A 15,500-nucleotide genomic window follows, 5' to 3' on the forward strand; every position below is an offset into this window, starting at 1 on the left:
TAGAAGTTATACAGCCTTAGCAAATAAACTATGGAGCCATGATTTAAATATCATCCTTTTCCTCTAGAGTCCGTGCTTTTAAAAACTTACTGTTATTTTCACAGTAGGCAACAAGAAAGATTTTGCAAAGGAAAAAATGAATAAACTTTGTTTTTTTTAGTGCATGAACATGTGAGTGGGTGGGGAGAGGGAATCTCCAGCAGAATCTTCAGCAGACACCAGTGTGAACAAGGAGTCCAACATGGGGCTCAGTGTCATGACCCTGAGATCATGACCTGATCCCAAACCATGAGTCCATCACTTAACCAACTGAGCTACCCAAGTGCCCCTGAATAAGCTTTTTTTTTTTTTTTTTTTTTTTTTTAAGATTTTATATATTTGTCAGAGAGAGAAAGAAAGAGAACACAAGGGGGAGGTAGCAGCAGGCAAAGAGAGAAGCAGGCTGTCTGTGATATGGAACTTGATCCCAGGATGCTGAGACCATGACCTAAGCCAAAGGATGATGTTTAACCAGCTGAGCCACCTAGGCACCCCTGAATAAGCTTTGTTTTAAAGAAAAATGTTTTGTAGTAATTTTTCCTGGTATTCAATTGAAATAAAAAATATAATACATGTAATAGCCACCCCACATATACTATATAATATTAATAAGTGGTTTAGTATGTAGAGTATAGTATAATAAACATAGTAATGTATAATAAAAATAATAAGATTTATATATTTGATTCACTAATCTCACTTCTTTCTTCATAATAAAATCTCTGATTTTCATCTGGGCATGAGGCCACCCAGAATAATGACTGCATTTTCCAAATTCCCATATAACTAGGTGTGGTCATCTCTAAATTCTAGACAGTGAGATGTAAGTAGAAGTTATGTGTACAGCATCTAGAAAGTAACTTTGAAAGGAGGGAGTAAGTACTTCTCCCCTTTTTCCTTTCTGTTGGCTGGAATGAGGATATGATGATTGGAGGCTAAGCAGCCATTTTGGATCATAAGGTTAAAACCATATCTTAAGTTTGACTAAGTAGCAAGGTAAGAAGAATTTGTACTCAAGAAATAAGTGGTGGGGAGGATGTGGAGAAAAAGGACCCCTTGTGCAGTATTGATGGGAATGCAAACTGATATAGCCACTGAGGAAAACTGAATGGTGGTTCCTCAAACATTTAGAAATAGAACTATCCTACAATCCAGTAATCACATTACTTGGTATCTGCCAAAAAAAAACAAAACAAAACATTAATTCAAAGAAATGCATGTACCCCTATGTTTATAGCAGCATTATTTACAATAGCCAGGTTATGGAAACAGCCCTAGAGTTCATTAGTAGGTGAATGGATAAAGAAGATGTGGTATAAATGGAATATTATTCAGCCATAAAAAAGAATGAAATCTTGGCATATGCAACAACATGGGTAGAGCTAGAGAGTATAATGCTAAGTGAAATAAGTCAGTCAAAGAAAGACAAATTCCATTTGATCTCACTCATATGTGGAATTTAAGAAACAAGCAAAAGGGAAAAAAAGAGAGGGAGACAAACAAAGAAACAGACTTACAGAGAAAAATGAATGGTTACCAGAGGGGAAAGGGGTGGGAGGATGGGTAAAATAGGGGATGGGGATAAAAAAATGGGTAAAATAGGGAGTACACTTGTCACGATGAGCACAGGGTGATGTATGGAACTGTTGAATTACTATATTGTACACCTGAAACTAATGTAACATACAGTGGTTATGTTAACTAACTGGAATTAAAATAAAACATTTTTTAGAAGTGCTCTTTGAACACTTTGAATTCTAGGCTTTGAAACATATTTACTTATATAATTATTAAAATGTGGAATATTTCTGGAGTCGAGAGATTATAGGAGCATGCACACCAAATCCTCTATGAAGTGTTAATTACTTTATTATAAAATATTGCAGACATAAAGTAAGGTACAAATCATAATATAAAAAGAAACCACGTACACCCTACTCAGCTTAAGAAATAAAGTATTAGTGTTGAAACCTTCAGAGTGTTCTTCCCTATTCTTAGTTCTTTCCACTCTACAAAAGGCTGCCTCTCTCCTGAAATTAATGATTATCATTCTCATTTACATCTTTATATTTTTGCTACATGTATATATGACTCTAAAGAACAATTGTTAGTTTCTGCCTACTTTTAAGTTGTATGTGATTTATATAAATGAAACAAATTTCTTGGATTTTTCTGCAATTTGTGGGGGTGCTTATTATAATGTTTTTGAGATATAATCATGTTGGTTCATGTAGTTGTGCTTCATGTCACTTACCTGTATTTTTAAAAATCCTAGCATCCCTTGGGCGCCTGGGTGGCTCAGTGGGTTAAGCCTCTGCCTTCAGCTCAGGTCATGATCTCAGGGTCCTGGGATTGAGCCCCGCATTGGGGCTCTGTGCTCAGCCGGGAGCCTGCTTCCCCCTCTCTCTCTGCCTGCTGCTCTTCCTACCTGTGATCTCTCTTTCTGTCAAATAAATAAATAAGATCTTTTTAAAAAAAGAAACATCCTAGTATCCTGTAACTAAATTATAGTGATAGAAGAGTGGTTGCCGCTGGTAGACTGGAGCAGACTGGAGCAGACTGGACTGGACATAAGGGAATTTGAGGATGAATGAAATGTTCTATTTCTTGTTTTGGATAGCAGTTACTGAGCATATGTAATTGTCAAAATTTATTGAACGGTACATTTAAGATCTATGCATTTCATTGTATACTAACTTTATCTCCTTAAAATGATTAAAAGCAAATGAGTAAAAAACAACAAAGAACTCTAGTCTCAGGCATTCTAATTTAGTAGGTCTGTGCTGGAGATAAACATATGTATTTTTTTACAAAGTTCTAAATAATTCTGAGGGACACACTCAACTGAGCACAACTGCCCTAGAATGATACAAAGTTGGGGCAGGAATTAGGAAGAAGAATGTTCTGTCAAAGATCTGGGAAACATCTCCCTTCCTAGACTTCTTAGAGACGCCTAATATGACCACCCCTAGACCTCTTATAGTATAGCTGGCAAGTTTTACAAGAGAGGAAATAGGATGTTTGACCCCGAGGCAAACATTAATGGCAGCTAGGCCTGACTGCAATAAAGCTAAGATTTTTATAATTTAGTAATGGACAGCTAAATTGATTTTTTTTAAGTTTGTTTATTTGTTTGTTTGTTTATTATAAAGTAATCTCCACACCCAATGTGAGACTTGAACTTACGACCCCAAGATCAAAAGCTACATACTCTTCTGACCAAGCCAGTCAGGCACCCCACAACTTAATTAAATACAATTCTTTCTCACCCATAGATGGAGGCACAACTAGGAATATATCTACACATTACATATTTAGGTGCTATGCCTCTTCAGATTATCTAGTTTCCCTCTCAACCCTTTTTTTAATCTTTTATCTTTGTTCCCCTATCTCATATTCGTTTTGGAGTTAAATCAAGGAAGGGACCTCTCAGTTCACTCTTTGTATATGACTTGATTTTTTTTTTTTAAGTATAATTTTCAGTGGACATTTTGAGAAGCTCTTTTGTGCAAAGTACTATTTTAAAGATGATGTGCCTGTTTCTCATAAATTCAGGGAGAGGTACCTCTCCAAAGATGCCAGTTGAGGGATTAAATTCAACTTAAGTTGGCTGTACTCTCTGCCATGAGGTCCCTAATGAGGCACTTCTTGTGTGCATTTTGCCCGGGTCTTGGCCAGAGTCTTCTGCCTCCTGTCTCTCATAGTCTCACTTCATTATTGAAAATTCTCTTCAAATTTCAACTCTCCTATAATAGGTGAAGGTCAAGATTCTCACTTCACTGGGCACCTGGGTGGCTCAGTGGGTTAAGCCTCTGCCTTCGGCTCAGGTCATGACCTCAGGGTCTTGTGATGGAGTCCTGCATTGGGCTCTCTGCTCAGCGGGGAGCCTGCTTCCCCACCTCTCTCTGCCTCCTCTCTGCCTACTTGTGATTTCAATGTCAAATAAACAAATAAAATCTTAAAAAAAAAAAAAGATTCTCGCTTCACTCAAAATAGCTGCCCCATGAACAACTGATTAAATTGGGATATTTCCTGGTAAAAAACTTTTTTTTTCTCATTGTAAAAGCAACACACATGTGCATCAATTAGGAGTGTATTCTTGTAGGCAATATATTGGCTAACTTAAGCAAAAAAAAAAAAAAAGGAAAGAAAAAATTTATCTGAAATGTATCAGAGTAGTTCACAAAATCAAAGAAAAAAACTAAAGATCTGAGAAGCTGGGTGCAAGGGCAGGGCCAAGGATCTGAAAGTAATGAGCAGCCTTCATGGGCTGCCTTTCCACAAATATTCACTGACCTCCAACAACATGACTGGCACCAGCCGCGGCCCACTTCAATCAGTCATGGTAGGAAAAAAAAGAGGAGCGTCAAGCAAGGCTTTACCAAAGAAGGAATGCTTGAAATAGGTCTGAGAGTTTCGCACTTGGCCATGAGAGAAAACACACAGATAAACAGGCAAAGATGTCAAAAAGTTCAGATGGCAAGTACGAGGAGGGAAAATGGCAAAGAAGGCAGGGAAGGATACCAGAAGATTTATGTCTAGTCCCCAGAACTGCAGTAGAACTGGGGGTATAGAGGTTGAGGGTAAGGAGAAGGGAGAGGAATTTGATCTCGATTATACCCAGAGGGTCAAATGATGAGAACGCCAACTACACCAAAATCACGTAAGAACGTGAAATTAAAATCAAGTGGGATTTGACCTGAGACTGGTTGGGTGGTGAGAGGATTCCAAATAGTTCAGAAAGACCCAGAAGTCTGATATAAATTTGATGAGTAAAAAGTCAAATGATCAAAATGCTTTGACAATAAAAACAAGAATGTTCTGGGTGAATACCAAAGACGGGAACTTAATACTCACAGGTATACTACGTATAAGAGAGCCAGTTCTACGTTAACAGCAAGGGACACTGTAGACATGTTTGTTCATGAAATATTTAGACATAATCACAGGTAATTAGGAAGAAGAAAGAAGGAAAAGGAGATACCAATATATGTAGTATTTACTAATGTCAGGCCTTATTTCAGGAATTTACACACATTGTATAATTTAATCCTCAAAATAATCTTATGAGATAGATGCTGTTATTTATCTCTCTTTCATAGGAGAGGAAACTACAGGCCAAAAATGCTAAGTAGCTAGTAAAGTATGGAACCAGAGTTTGCTGATCTTAAAACTCAGACTCTAACTCACTATAATGTGACTTTAATCAGGAAACCATAATCAGATTGGAAATGTAGAAAGATCCCTCTGGTGACAGCTAAAAAGAATTCAGGAGAGTAAGTGTATGGCAGTTGTCAAGAAGGTAAGCAGGGCAGTGTGAATGATGAGTGAAGTCTGAAAGACTAGACTATTATGGTAGTCTGGATGAGGTTTGGAGGATCAGAGCCACGGCGGTTGGAGAAGGGAGGAAAAACAGCACAAATTAAAAGGAAACAAAAGGAAATAGAATTATTGGGATTTGGTGTCCAAAATCCTGGCCCTGGGAACATGCCATGGGAACAGGGGCTGGCCCTGTGCTCTGTGTGTATGTGAAGAACTAAGTGTTGGGATTCTGGGTCTATGGAGATTTGGGTCAATTACAGTGAAAAACCAAAGAGACTTCTCATTTTGTTGCCAACCTTCATATGTGTGAGGTCCTACAGGAAGTGTGCAGGGAGTTTGTGGAGAGGTACTGTTGAGACTGTCGGGGGACAGGTAGTGGTGACACATTCTTGAGCACAGGCCCAGACAAAACACCGTGCTGAGCCTCCAGGGTCTTCCTGCTACGGTGGTAGAAAAGGAACTATGGCAGAGGTAGTACACTCTTAGTTTCAAAGGTAGACATTTGAGCTTCAGCCCCCAAGGTTCCTTGGCAAGTTCAGTGGTCAGGCTGACCATAGCTGAAAGAACAAATGGAACAGACTCTCTGGTTTCTTTGAGATCATTATTCACAGGCCTGAGGAAACACTGGGGTTATTGGATGTATCATGAGTAAAGAAACTCATGGAAGAAGATAACCTGTCCCTTAACCACAAAATGGAGACTCCAGGTAGTTAATAAGAATAGCAGTAGGTTGGGGGGAGGTGGAAATGTGACCTGATGTGTAATGGCACATCAACTAAAGGCTGTATTTTAGGCAGAGGGAACAGCATGCACAAAGTTCAGGGTGCAAGGAAAAATGCTGATTTGAAATGGATTACACAAACAACATTCTTTTTTTTTTTTTTAAGATTTTATTTATTTGACAGACAGAGATCATAAGTAGGCAGAGAGGTAGGCGGGAGTGGGGGAGGGGAGCAGGCTCCCCACTGAGCAGGGAGCCCGATGTGGGGCTCGATATAGGGCTCTATCCCAGAACCCTGAGATCATGACCTGAGCCGAAGGCAGAGGGTTAACCCACTGAGCCACCCAGGCGCCCCTACACAAACAACATTCTGCTATTTCCACAAGCAAGCTAGCCATTCCTCGTCTTGTATTGTTTATCCTAGCGAATGAGTGAAGTATAAAGTTAGATGAGTGACAACAGAAAAAAATTAAAAAGCTTAACAAGGGCTATCATTTGAAGTCTTGTAAGCCATGTTACTCTTTGTTCGCTATCATCCATTGATTTTGGAAAATTCTGAGTCATTATCTCATTGGATATTCCATTTCATTCTGTTCTCTGCTTCTGAACCAGTATTTGGAATGTATTAGATTTTCCTGCTCTACTCTCCATGTCTCTTTTTATATTTGTCATTTCTTTATCTCTGTGTATTATATTCTATGTATTTTCCCTAGATCGATTTTTCAATTCCTTAACTCTCTCTCTTTAGCTACTTTAATCAGCTGTTAGACCTGACCATCATTTTCAAAATGTCAATGATTACATTTCCCTTTCTAGGATTTGTATTTGTGAAGAAATTCGATTTCTTCTTCTCCTTCTTCTTCTTCTCCTTCTTCTTCTTCTTCTTCTTCTTCTTCTTCTTCTTCTTCTTCTTCTTCTTCTTCTTCTCCTTCTTCTTGGAGGAAAGATGGTTTTCGAAGCTCTGGTCTTTTTTCAATGTCTTTTTTTTTTTTTAAGATTTTATTTATTTATTTGACAGAGATCACAAGTAGGCAGAGAGGCAGGCAGAGAAAGAAGAGGAAGCAGGCTCCCTGCTGAGCAGAGAGCCCGATGTGGGGCTCGATCCCAGGACCCTGAGATCATGACCTGAGCTGAAGGCAGAGGTTTAACCTACTGAGCGACCCAGGCACCCCTCAATGTCTTATTTTTGTTCTAAAGTTGTCAATTCCTTCTGAAGTATGTCTTAATATAGACTTATTTTAAGAATATATCATTAATGTACTTTGAAAATGTTAGTGTATAACAGAGTTGATGTTTGTTTTCTGTTTGACCTTTAAACAGAAAAATAAAAGGGGTTACAGCTCCAAAAAAAAAGTATATATCATTAAGTATATATTAAATAATTATATTTTGTATTCTTTACTGACTAGGTATCTGCCACCCTTCGGTGCCTCATTTTGTTGATTATTGTGTCTTTCCTTATTGATGGAAGCTAGAGTTTCCCTCTATGTTTTGAAATTTCTGTGTGGCAACTTCATGTTCAGCTAGGCTTTATCTTCTGGAATCTTATGAAGCCTGAGTTAAGAGTATGTCTCTCCAGAGACGTTCTTACTGACACCAAGCCACTTTATTTTGGTCAACTTTACTGAGGTATAATTTACATTCAACAAAATTCACTAACTTAAAATGTGCAATTCAATGAGTTTTGATTAATACAAGCAGACATGGAACTAAAACCGTAATTAAGATACAGAGTATTTCTATCACCCTAAAAAGTTCCTTTGTGCCTCTATGTAGTTAATCCTCTTCTGTCACCCCAGGCAACTATTGATTTGCTTTATCTCAATTATACTTTTGATCCCTATAGAATTTCGTGTAACTGGAATCATACAATATGTAGTCTTGTTTCTGATCCTTATATTTGGCATAATTCTTCTGATACTCTTCTGTGTTAAGTGTATCAGTGATTTACTCATTTTATTGACATACCACAATTAACTAGTCACCAATCGATGGACATTTAGGTTTCTCCCAGTTTTTGAGTACTATGAATAAAGCTGCAATGGATATTGTATACAAGTGTTTGTATAGACTTTTGTTGACACTTCTCTTACATAAATGCCTATTCCTGGCCTATATGTTAAACATATGTTTACCTTTATAAGAAATGGTCAAACTTTTCCAAAGTTGCTATTTGGAAACTGCCAAGCTTTTCCAACATGAGTACTGGCATTCCCATTAGTGATATATCAGAGTTCAGTTGGTCCACATTCTTACCATAACTTGGTATTATCAGAATTTAATTTTAGCCAAGCTAGTATAATGGTGATCTTAATATGCTATTCCCTAATGATTAATGATGTTAAGCATATTTTCATGTGTGTATTGGTCATTCGTATACATTTTTGTCGTGAACTACCCGTTGACACTTTTTGTGTATCTTTTTTTTAATCTTTTTAAAATCACACTGCTTGTCTTCTTTTTATTAAGTTGTAATAGTTTTTTAAAAATATTCTAGGGGGCCACCGTGGTTCAGGCAGTTTAGCGTCCAACTCTTGATTCTGGCTCAGGTCATGGTCTCCGGGTCGTCCCTCTTCCTCTGCCCCTCCCCCTACTCATGTGTTCTCTCTCTAAAATAAGTAAATTACAAAATATTTAAATTTAAATATAAATTAAAGAATATATATTCTAGATACAAGTTCTTTATCAGACATATGTTTTGCAAATATTTTCTCTCAGTATGTGGTCTTTCATTTTCTTAAGTGTTTTTCAAAGAGCAATAATTTTTCATTTTTATGGAAAAATTTTTTCTTTCATGGGTTGTGCTTTCTGTGGCCTATGGCCATGGAGCCTACTTAAATAAAAAATTAAATACTATTTATATAAAAATGCAAAGGACCCAGAATAGCCCAAAACAATCTTATTAAAAAAACAGAATTGGAAGAATGCATACAACCTGATTGTAAGATTTCTATAAAGTTACAGTAATCCAGAGCATGTAATATTGGCATAGGATTGACATGTAGATCAATAGAGCAGAATGGAGAGCCCAGGGATATACCCACATATATATGGTCAATGTCCCAAGATAATGTAATGGGAGACAGGATGATCTTTTCAACAAACGGTGTTGTAACAGTTGGATATCCATAAGCAAAAATAAAGCTTTCTCTTTATCTCATATCAGACAAAAATTTTAACTTGTAATGGAACATAAACCTAAACCTAAGTTCTTCCAAAGGCAAAGCTGGGTTGGGAAAAGAATTCTTACATAGGCCACCAACTCTGGGCTTGAACTCACAACCCTGAGATCAAGACCTGAGCTGAAATCAAGTCAGATGCTTAACCAACTGAACCACCCAGGTGCCCCTATATAAATTTTAAAACCTGCTTGTCAGTTTATACAAAAAGTCTGCTGAGATTTTGTTTGGTATTACTTGAATCTATAGATCAATTTGGGGAGAATTAACATCTTAACAATATTGAGTTTTCTGATCCATTAATGCAGTATCTGTTTACTTAGGTAATCAATTTTTCTCAGAACAGTTTTGTAATTTTCAGTATATAGGTCTTGCACATACTTTGTTAAATTTATCCATAAGTATTTTTGGATTTTTTTAAAAGATTTTATTTATTTATTTGTCAGAAAGTTTGAGCACAAGAGGGTAGCAGCAGGCAGAGGGAGAAGCAGGCTCCCTGCTAAGTAAGTAGCCCAATGTGGGACTCCATCCCAGGACCCTGGGATCATGACCTGAGCCAAAGGTAGATGCTTAACCAACTGAGCCACCCAGATGCCCCTCATGCTTTTTGGTCTACTATAAATGGTGTTTAAATTTTTTAATTTTCAATTTTTCATTGCTAATAATAAATACAACGATTTTTGTGTTTTATACCCTGAAAGTTTGCTGAAATCACTTATAGAACTAGGACTTTTTTGTAGATTCCTTGGGATTTTCTATATAGATGATTGTGTGGATAGTGAGCCACAGATCACTTTTTTTTTTTTTTTTTTAGATTTATTGATTTATTTTAGAGGGAGAGGGAGAGCACTCACAAGTGACTTGGGGGAGGAGTAAAACGAGACTCCTGAAGCAGAATCCTGAAGCAGAATCTGTGTTCAGCGGTGAGTTGGATACAGGAGGCCTGAGATCTCGACCTGAGCCAAAGCCAAGAGATGGCCACCTGAGCGACTGTGCCATGTAGGCACCCCCACAGACCACTTATGTTAAATTCTAACTGGGAGTTCCCAGACTGATACAAATACACTGATAGTTTACATTCAAACTCCAAATCTAAGTGTGGACAGATTCAAATTCAAATAGAATATTTCCTTTTTACTGCCTAGGTCCCAGGCCCAGAAGACAAGCTTTCTTGTCCTTTCCCTATGCCAGGAAGCAGAGTTTTTCTTGGTCCACTTGTCACTTAGGCTACTTAGAGTAGCCTTTCAAAGTGTTGACCTCATTAAGAGGACTTTCTTCCAGCTTCTTACCTCATGAGATATCACAGCCTTGTTAAAACCTAAGTGTCATTGTTATCAGGATGGAAAACCTCATCTAACCTTGGTCCAGGGGTACCTGAGTGAGAGCCCACTTCCCTACTGCCCTGGTTTTACTTTCTTTGTTTTTGGCTCTCAAGTATCAGTTACCCATTTCTGTAACTGAACTAATGTGTCTCTTCATTGGGCTGGTCCTGATTTGTATCCTTTACCATAAAACTGTCACTGTTAGGATAGCACTTTCCTGAGTTCTAGAAGTCATACTAATGAATTACTACACTTGATTGGGAGAGGCGATCATGGGAACCCACCCAGATTTGTAGCCAGTTGGTCACAGGAGCAGGTGGCTGGGGGACGCCACTTGCAGCTGGCATCCACTTGAGGAAGTGGGGCAATCTTGTTGGAGATTGTGTCCTTTAACCTGTGGGTTCTGACAGTAACTCTAGATGGTTAACATTAGAATAGAATTGAATTGCCGCACATCAGTCGGCGTCAGAATTCAAGGGCAGTCTGGGTTTAAGAGATGAGGAAGTAGATTCTGGCACTTGAGACGAGCAGCAGCCAAGTCACACTGCAAAGGCACATGCATACTGGGAAGGAAGGAATTTGTGGCCATTACACAAGCTTATTACACCTACTTTCTTGCTAGCTTAGCTCTTCATTTAAAAGAATGTTTGTTATATTTTATCCAGCACTTCTAGATGTTTTGTAGGGAGGTTTTCCCACTTACCAGTTCACAATATTACCAGATAAAAAAGCTCTCCTTATTACTTACCATACACACTCAAGTAGGTAATTAGAGGCTAAAAAGGAAAGGCTAAAGGAAAAAACACTGCCAGTAGCACAGAAAGATCCATTTGAGAGGAATCCAGACAATAGAGAAGAGGATGGGATAGGCAGCACCAGTTAAACTTGTGAAAACAATGAATTATCTGGGAGGCTGGGGTGGGTGTTGACTTTAAGCTTAAAAAAATGTATAAAATATAGTAGAAATCCAGCAGACACAAAAAGAATGTAAAAAATTAAAAGGGCATAGAAATCTCTCTGAAAAGAAAATTCCTGCAAGAAAGAGAAGTTTCTTCTTAAAGAAAATAAAAATGCTTCAAAATATCATCTTTGTTACCTACAGAAATAAAAAATTACTGAAAACTGATATTTTTAACATCATGGTTGTACAATGTTGTACTTCAATTTATTTTCTTTTAAGATTTTTATTTATTTGATAGCCTGAGAGCTGGGGGATGGGCACAAAGAGGCTCCCCGCAGAGCAGGGATTCCCAGGACCCTGGGATAACAACCTGAGCCGGAGGCAGAGGCTTAAGCACCTCTCCCCGCAACCCGGGGATTCCACTATTTTAATTTAAAGTCACAGATACAGTACTAAAATTGGAGCAGTCTGACAAAGAAGCACAAGGGAATAGCAGTTGACTTTCGATAGCATACCTCAGCACAGGGATTGTTTCACTGCTAGGACTGCTTCTGCTGAATATGCAGATAAACTAAAAGCACCACGGGGTTATACAGAAAAGCTAGAGCTACAGATCATTGCTATTAGGTCAGTCCTTTAAGGGAAGTAGGAAAGGGACATGGGGAAGTAAGATTAAATCACTTGGCAGGGGATAAAGAGTCTCTTAGGTAGTTATGGATTCCTGTTTAGACTGGAGGGTGTGTAGACAAGAGAGGTTCCCCACCTTCAGGCACCAGCAAGAATATTCTCCTATCTGGACATCCTCCCTCTCTAAGTGTGGTTCATGGATCAGATGTTGTTAATGTGGCACTCAGGCCAGGCTGCCTGCCATGTCTGGGTTGAATTACCTGACCTAGATCTTCTTTTCTGTAGACTCTAGAACCCAGCTACCTTCATTAGGTCAACAAAAGGAACAGGTAGGTATTGAACTGTTCTTTGCACTCTCATTAAAACTTTTGTGCAGGGGCGCCTGGGTGGATCAGCATGGAGCCTGCTTCTCCCTCTCCCTCTGCTCATCTCCCCTGTACATGCTCTCTCTTCTGCTCTCTCTCTCTCTCAAATAAATAAAATCTTTTTTTTAAAAAATCAACTTTTGTGCAACATACAGCATATTCTTGTTATCTATACCGCAGTGAGATGGGAAAGACAGAGGACTAGAAATATCACATCTCTTATACAAGAATGTTCAGAACAGCTCTCTTCTTCATGGCTGAAACCTATAAATAACTCAGTCTATCAACAGGTGAATGGATAAATTGCAGCATATCCTTATAACAGAATAATGTTCAGGGGCGCCTTCGTGGCTCAGTTGTTAAGCATCTGCCCTGGGCTCAGGTCATGATCCCAGGGTCCTGGGATTGAGCCCCACGTGGTAGGGCTCCCTGCTCAGCAGGGAGCCTGCTTCTCCCTCTCCCACTCCACCTGCTTGTGTTCCCTCTCTCGCTGTATCTCTATCAAATAAATAAAGTCTTAAAAAAAGAGAGAGAGAAGAACGTTCAGCAACAAATACCTACAAATAGATGTAACAGCATGTATTAAATTTAAAAACATTATGCTGAGTTAAAGGAGCCTTATACAAAAGCATATACTCTAAATTTCGCTTATGTGAACTAGAACAGGCAAACTAATCTGTTTGACTCATTCCCACTTTCCCCACTGTTTATGAAGAGCTAGCTACCCTGGAATTCTTTCGGTTCTTTGAAGTCAACAAGTACTGTACCTTTCCACCTCAGGGTCCTTGTTCTTATTCTTCCCCCTGAGTAGGACAGTGTGCCTTCCGCTACATTGAGACATTTTGTCTTCCATTCCTACATTGAGACAACTGGCAACAACTTAGCACAAAAGTGATTTCAAACTATGTAACTACATAAATACATTCCACTAAATCCAAACTAAATCCTACAGTTTACATATTCTTTCCCCCCTACCCCCAAGGAAAACTACCCTAAACCCAGACTTAGATGAGCTTTCAGAACATCTGGTACCGTCTTTTCCACTATTATCCTAATTATAAACAATTAATGATATTACTTGTTGGGGGACTTCTCCACCTTCAACTATGACTATCTCAATGTCAGAGACTCTATATCTGTTCACTGTTCTTTTTTTTTTTTTTAAAGATTTTATTGATTTATTCAACAGAGAGAGAGAGAGAGAGAGAGAGAGATCACAAGTAGGCAGAGAAGCAGGCAGAGAGAGAGGGGGAAGCAGGCTCCCTGCTGTGCAGAGAGCCTGATGTGGGGCTCGATCCCAGGACCCTGAGATCATGACCTGAGCCGAAGGCAGAGGCTTAACCCACTGAGCCACCCAGGCGCCCCTATCTGTTCACTCTTCTATTCCCAGCCCCTATCACCATTCTTGAAAGTGTAGGGGCCCCTGCGTGGCTCTGTCTGTTGAGCGTCTGCCTTCGACTCAGGTCATGGTCCCAGGGTCCTGGGATGGAGTCCTGTCTCAGGCTCCCAGCTCAGCAGGGGAGTCTGCATCTCCCTCTTCCTCTGCCCCTGCCCCTGCTATTGTGTGTGCGCTCTCTCTCTCAAATAAATAAATAAAATCTTTTAAAAAAGAAAAGAAAAGAAAAGAAAGCAAACGTAGTAGGCAAATCATTAATATTTGTGGGTTAAACAATTAGCCAAAAGAATGAATATTTCCATATTTCCATATTCTCATTTTCTAAAAACTTGATGATCTTTGATACCTTTTTATATGATCATGGTTTTAGATTATTATTTTCTTTTTTAAAGAAGTTTTTACTTTCATTCCAGTTAGTTAACATGTAGTGTTACTTTCAGGTGTACAATATAGTGGTTCAACAATTCCTTACATCTTTGGATGCTCATCATGTTTGCAATACTATTTCCTATATAGTGAATGAAAAGTAATCTAGTCTCAAAAAAAAAAAAAAGAAAAGTAATCTAGTCTCTCTAATTTGGTTATTCAAGACTTTTTTTTTCCTATTGCTAGTTTTAAAACACTTATTTTGGCTCCACAACTTGTTCTGGTAATGTCATATAAAGTTCTACGGTTGTTGTTACATTTGGGAAATCCCCGTCAAGTTTCCTTCATGTCTGAAATACAAAGGATTTGAAGATGTCTTGTGCAGTGAGAAACCTTAGATACTCTGCATTGTCAACATTCATTAATAGTTTGCAGTAGAAGAGTTCCTGGAAACCATTCCTACATTGAGACAACTGGCAATAACTCAGCACAAAGGTAATTTCAAACTGCATAACTACATTCCACTAAATCCAAACTAAATGTATCCAAACTCAGCTGGATTCCAAAAATGCCTAAGGACACGCCAGTGCCTCTCAACATGAAGGAGGTGCTAAGGAGGATAGTCAGAGTGGAAAGTGGCAGTCTTAATCTACTGTTAAAGATTTTCTGGATTTGGGACCCCCAGGCATCCCGGTGATTTAACTTTTTTAAAATTAAGCCACACAGGGGCACCGGGTGGCTCGGTCCTTAAGTGTCTGCCTTCAGCTTAGGTCATGATCCTGGGGTCTTGGGATTGAGTCTTGCATGGGGAATCCCTGCTCAGTGGGGAGCTTGCTTCTCCCTCTGCAGGCCTCTTCCCCTACTTGTGCTTGCTCTCTCTCTCTCTCTCTCGTTGACAAATAAATACATAAAATCATCAAAAGAAATTTTCCTAATTAAAAAAAAATCTTAATAACTGTGTGACTCTGCTAAGATCCTTCCCAGAGGGTGCTGACACTTGAACTTCATTGGCTTCTTGGTAAATCCATCTCTGCCTACCTCACTGGGTTGTTCAAAGCATTAAACAATAACCTGGATGTGAAAGTGCTTTTTAAACTATAAAGAATTACACAGAGGTAAGACAAGGATGACGATGGGCTCCCAGCCTCAGTCCAAGTTTTGTCCACTGTATATATGTGTGGAGATACCTAGTAAACTAGTGGGAAAAGCTTAAAAAATCCTATTTGCAAGAAAGTGGAAGGAGCTCCTGGTGAGAAAGTTTA

Source organism: Enhydra lutris, unplaced genomic scaffold (assembly GCF_002288905.1).
Source record: "Enhydra lutris kenyoni isolate GAN:26980312 unplaced genomic scaffold, ASM228890v2 scaffoldscaffold21, whole genome shotgun sequence".
NCBI lineage: Eukaryota > Metazoa > Chordata > Mammalia > Carnivora > Mustelidae > Enhydra > Enhydra lutris.